Source organism: Silene latifolia, chromosome X (assembly GCF_048544455.1).
Source record: "Silene latifolia isolate original U9 population chromosome X, ASM4854445v1, whole genome shotgun sequence".
Lineage (NCBI taxonomy): Eukaryota > Viridiplantae > Streptophyta > Magnoliopsida > Caryophyllales > Caryophyllaceae > Silene > Silene latifolia.
In genome coordinates, this window is record NC_133537.1 from 24424142 (window position 1) to 24430432 (window position 6291).

At 34.1% G+C, this 6291-nt stretch overlaps 2 long non-coding RNA genes across 2 annotated transcripts; both read left to right on the forward strand.

Moving 5' to 3' along the window:
• The first annotated feature begins 3344 nt into the window (after positions 1–3344).
• LOC141621298 (uncharacterized) lies at positions 3345–4478 on the forward strand. Its single transcript, XR_012532202.1, has 3 exons — positions 3345–3426; positions 3811–3894; positions 4360–4478. It is a non-coding gene; the product is annotated as an uncharacterized LOC141621298 (long non-coding RNA).
• A 726-nt stretch (positions 4479–5204) lies between these two features.
• LOC141621299 (uncharacterized) lies at positions 5205–6291 on the forward strand. Its single transcript, XR_012532203.1, has 3 exons — positions 5205–5312; positions 5760–6127; positions 6217–6291. It is a non-coding gene; the product is annotated as an uncharacterized LOC141621299 (long non-coding RNA).

Consider the following 6291-nt stretch of genomic DNA (forward strand, 5'->3'; position numbering starts at 1 on the left):
ATAAAAATTCTAGAGTAATTACCTTATAGAAAAACAAAAAGTTTTTTATATTTCGTTATGTTTTTGAGAGTAAGAGGGGTTGAAAGAGGGAAAGCAGACAATTAAGTGGCTAGGTACCAAAACGCCGAGGTTGTAGGGAAAATAAATGAAGTGTTAAAACGATCGCTCGAAAAAAAAGTAGCGTTAAAACGAATAGTAACATGTCTTACAATGTAACCATATCATATGATGATATGATTTTGGAGCATAACTCCAACATCTCTCCTAGATTTTTCCCGTATAATCCCCACAAACATCCTACTAATATAGCCGTTACTCACCGTCCTCACTACAATTACAATCCTTAAAACGTACCTAAAAAAACAATTACAACTTAAACTACTTCATTTACGCACAATAACCGTCCGTATACACAGAATAAAGGAGAGAAAAAGAGAGGAAATAAGGTGAATTTAACTCTTAATTTTGCTGCGTGATATTCGAGACTTTCACCAGGTGTTCTTAAAAGGTTTTAAGCTCAGCCTGTCGATTATCAAGGCCCCAGTAAGGTATATTTTAATATTGTAATCTGCTTTACATTTCGAAAAAAAAGTGCAAATTGTAATAATATGTGATACAGTAATATGTTTATATATAACATAAGAAAGAAATTAAGGATATATGTTCAAAATTTTAACGAACCGCTATTAATTCAACCGCGAGTTTTGCGGGGAGGCGATTTTCTTTATTGATTTCTGGGTTAGATAGGCCACCTTACTTGTTCTTACACTATTACAATTAAGTATTTGGGTCACGGCTACATTCGTGGCGCAAGTGCTAAATTTCCGTGGCTAAAGTACTTTGCCACGGGAATATCTTTCGTGGCGCAAGTGGTCGTGGTAAACAGATAGCCACGAGAAAAACAAGAATGTGGCTAGAATTAAATTTTTAGCCACAGATTCTCTCGTTGTTAATAACTCACGTGGCAATAAAATTATTCCAGTGGTAAAAAATAATTCAGTGGCAAACAAAAAATATAAAAAATAAATAAACAAAATGTAAAATATATTATTTTTTCTTAATAATGAAAATGTTTTCACATCACCTGAGCACGCTTAAGTGTAGAGTTCTTATGATGAGCTACCGAAATTGAAACTTAACTTTGTTAATATAGTTGGGATTTTGAATGAATTTAAAATGATTTCTTTTTCAAAACTATCTTTACTATTATTTAAATGAAAAAATATTACATGATTTACATATTTTTGCGTAAAAAACATCATTTTTGCCAAATTACTCGAGTTTTCGATGTTAACCTCTCGACTAATGATTACGAGGTCATTTTTTGCCCGAGTTAGCAAAACCGTTTTCTCCAAACTAAATTAAATCGTGTTTTCCTAACATTTGTATAGCCGCAAAAAAAAGAGTAACAATGTAGGTGAACAAGAGTGCCATTGAAGCAATAACCCCCGTTGCATGACATAAATGATCTCGTGAATTTCACGGGTGAAAAAGGTAGTTTAATAATGAAAATGTCACTTATTTTCTTATTTAGGCAAATGCTTTTTAAGGGAAACCCTTTAATGATGCTTAATTCTCTATTGGGTACGTACTGTATTGTTACGGATAAATTAACGGAAATATTGAATGATAAAGGTATGTACATTGATCTACAACCATAAATGGCAAAATGATTCTGTAACTTATATCACAATAAAGTGTTAACATGTTACTCATGGTGAAAGTAAAAAAGGATTCTTGAAAAAAAAACTTGATAACACATTCTAATTCAAATATCTAAAAATTTTCTGTCAAAATCTAGCAGACGACCAAAGAAAAAGAAAACAAGGGTTTCTCAGACAAACTAGTTTAAAGACAAGAGGGCAAAGAATGTCATGTCTAAAGTGAAGTATTCTATTCCTCTTGTGCAACAAAAACAAGCCGCTCTGAGATGTAAGATCGACACTCTATAATTGTTTTGCCACCGCTAAACTTCATTGTTTAGTTGTGAACTATTATATATAAAAACTTTATTTTTTAGTGTACTATTTATTGATCTTGCGTTTCATACTTGTATTTTAATTTAAGAAATATTGAAATTCCAAAATTAATCAAGAATATTAAATAATTAGTGACATGAGATTTGCATTTTAAATTTTAATGAAACTATTTTTTACACGAATCTAATGATATTGTTTTATAAATTCTTTGTAACAACATATTTCAGCCAAAACTTTTTATCATAGAGGTGAATTAATTTTATTTCCCAAAAAAATCCTGGAGGCAAATTTTTTGTATGGCAAATATATCATATATGTGCAGATTATCAGCTTTTAAATTCTTTAAATATTTCAATTTAAGAATTGACTCATTCTTAGCCCTACGTACCTAGGCCCATTCTAAGTTGTTGTGTTTCAGGAGGGAAAATCTGAAGGTTTTTTGTTCTTTTTGTAGATAGGGGATTTCTATGTAGATGAAGTTTTTTGTTGTAAAAATTTTCAGATTTTTAAAATGGCTTATTCTTATAAGATTTATAGTAGAGAATTTAGGGAATTTTTGTTTCTCTCTCATGTCACAGTTGTATGAGGATTCGTGTTCTAAGTTAAAAGGCATGAGATGCATCAAAGATTCAACGCGCGAAGTAAGGCTCGTGCATTAACGAGGGGCCTTTTTGCATACAATTTTGTATATTTTGGAAATAAATGTTTTGCAACTATTGTATCTTTCAGATTTTAAAAATGGGGGTTAATGGAGCAAATAAATGGACAATGAAATAAATATAAGAGAAAATCTTGAGTTTGAATAGTCCACGTCATATTTTGCGCCTTCCGCATCTAACCTCTTCATGTTATTTTTTTTTGGGTCTATCGAAGCGCGCACTTAGTCACATTACAATATAGGAGAGGGGGGATTCGAACCTGGGACCTAATGTCCACAATACCTCCTTCTAACCACTAGACTAAGACATCTTCGGTTATTAATTTTCTTTTGAAATAATGTTTTTATGGTATGATTTATTAACATGTACTCATGTAGTAATATATGCCCTCACCCACTTGCACATGACCTTGCCAAAAAACAGAAACTTCACCAAAAGCAAATCTTATCTATATCCATACTCTTTTAAAAACCCAAAGTATGACTACTGTTCCCAGAACAGTAACATTTTGCTTTTCTGACCATTTTGCCCTTCCTTTTCATTCTTATTCTTTTCTTGATTTCTCACTGCTTCCCCATTCTTTCGTCTATACTCTGTGTCCATCTCTCTCTCTCACATGCAATCTCCTTTTTACAGTTGCAATCCAATCCCCCATTAATCCACTTTTGTAATTCGCTCGTCATTTGTTTCTTACTTCCCTATATCTCTCTCTCTCTTCTTCTCCATCTTCTTTTTCCTTTCGACGATGGCGAACAAGATTTTAGCCGGCTGATTGGAACACGTACCAGGTAATTTTTGTTGATTTGTGTGATTTTCTTCTTCGTATCTGATATTGATTGTTAATTAAATTAAATAAGTTAGGATTTAGTGGGTTTAAATTGATGGCATGCAATAATTTGGGGTTTTTTAAAGTTTAAATCGATTGCATGCAGTAATTTGGGGTTCTAAAGAGTAGCCTTTATTATTCCATTTTTAAATTCTGGATTATTTTTGTGTTTTTATTATGGGTTGTTATAATTTTTTTTATCAGGGGGTTAGTAAATGATTGCAAATTTGAGTTTTGCATTGAATGTGGCTTATCAAGAACTAGCAATAAGTTTATTGCTTAATTTGAAATCTATTGTTGTTGCAGATTCAGTTATTCAAAAACTGATGTGTGTTACATTATGTAGGTTGAGAGTGACATCCATTTTCGCGATGAGTTTGAAGAAGTTCCAGTCTTTGAACGCGATTCAGTATCCTGTGGACTGAACATGGTATTTCTCTTTCACCTATGTGCTGTATTAGGCATCTTAAAACATATGAATACTGTTGCTTTAAAACCTGACTATTGGCGTGTGCAACGATAGTACGGAGTATATGCTTTACAGCTTACTCATGTTTAAACTTTGTAGCTAACTTGAGGATTTATATTGGAGTCAATTCTTTTCCTAGGGTAGCATGCTCTCATGATCTTATTTAGCTGTTGTCCGATTCTATGATACCTTCCCATTTCAATTTTCAACAATGGCACGAGGGAATGCAGTCGAGGATCCGAAATATTTGATCGTCAGTGTGTGCAATTGAGAAACCAATATATTAGATAGTGAATTGGTGTGTCTAAATGACTGCAAAAGTTGACTATCTGTGCGAAACGAAACCTGGCTACTATTTATTTGTTTTTAAATGAAAGTTTGAACTGATGATCTCTTATTTCCATTTTTCACCCATTGCTTATTTAGGAGCTTTGCTGCTGTTGGCGTGGATCCTGGTGTAATGGGGATTGGTCCAGCTTTTGCAATTCCAGAAGTTGTAAAGTTTGCTGGTCTAAAGCTTGGCGATGACAACTTATTTGAGATAAATGAGGCATTGCATTAACAGGGTTCATTGTAATTTTCATTACACAAATTCTCATTATAGACGGGAGATATCTGTCTGTAGTTATAGACGGGTCAAATATCCACCTATAGTGAGACTAATTATTTTCATGGTGGGCGCAAAAAATATTATCACTTTAAGCATATTTGACCCGTCTTTCACTTTAGACGGATATATCCGTCTATAGTGAGACTAATTATTTTCATTATTAAATTTCTGTGAATGTATGGAAAGACGATTATTGGAATACGTAATAGTTTCTGTCTACTTTGAGAAAATCCTTTTATATCTAACATTGAACAAGGAATCATACCTCATTTGTAGCTGGCCTATCATACGATTAGTTATGTGCTTGATTAATTTTAGACGCTTGCATTGATAGTTTACGATTTCTTTTTGTTGTCTTTTAGGATTATGAAGATCCATTTGATGTCTTTGAAGAAAATGGAGGAAGTAGCCGTGCTCCTCCTCTTGTGAGAGTTGAGAATATGTTTGAAGATGTACAATTGAAACTTCCTGGGGCTGCTAAATTTTTGTTGTGCCTTCTTCCAGAGAGGAGAAACTTTGATCTTTATGGTATATATTTTGTTTCGTCACCATTTATATATTTTTGCAACTCATTTGCCAATATGCCTTTGACGGAATCATACGAGCCACTCACTCAGGTAATGTTATATCTTGCTAAGATGGTTTCTAATTTGTAGGTCCCTGGAAGAAGAAGTGTCTTGCAGATTTTGGAATTGTAACACAGTGCATTGCTCTTGTGAGGGTTAACGATCAGTACCTGACTAATGTGCTACTAAAGATAAATGCCAAGGTAAGGCTGCAAAAGCTGGAGTCCTAGGAATGTTGACGAATGTTTTGGCCCTGCATATGCCAACTTTTACTTGTTTCATTTTAACTATGTTGTCCCTCATTTGAGTGAGTTGTCAAACGACTCAAACAATCATGATGTTTACCGCTGTATCTTACATTATGGCGTTTTCTTCATAAATTAAATATGTTAAATTTTACATAGGTTCTCCACTTATTTGGTGATGTTATTGGTCAAAGCTGAGCCGACATCTGTTCAAAATTAAATTGAGAAAATAAATTTGGGATAGTGGTACTTTGTAAGGGTGTAAATCCAAATTGGGAAAATAAATATGGGATAGTGGTACTATTGTAAGGGTGTATCCTGAAAAGAGAGGATTCGGTTAGCTTTCTATGTCCTAAACCAGGCGTCATTGATTGTATTTTCTTACCTCTGTGCTTTATTATGCAGCTTGGCGGTCTTAACTCGATGCTGGCTGTGGAGCACACTCCCTTTATCCCCCTGGTTTCTAAGGTACCAACGATGATTGTGGCATGGATGTTTCCCATGGATCACCAGGCCTCTCTGATGTGCCATCTATTGTTGCGGTAGGCCTCAATTTTCTCTGTATCTCGCCCCCTCTTCTTTTAAAGACATTTATCTGTAAGACTTATTATCGGTCTTGGATGATCTTGCTTTTTTCGGTAGGTTGTCAGGTCAAGGTGTTGGCCTCTGATTTCTCGATATAGGGCGTGTGATCGTACACAATCCCTTAAAGTTGAAATGATCGACAACTTATTTAAGCGTGTATCTAACACTGAAGATGATGGCATTGTCAGGTGCAAATCATTCTCCTAATTGTTTATACTTGGGTGTAGGTAAAATTGGTTTCAAATTTGATTTTTTAACACGATACTTGTTTATTCAGCCTTCAGGGAGCTTCTGATTAACTTTTATACGAGCTGCCAGAAAAGAAAGCCCGAAAACATAACTATCTTCAGGT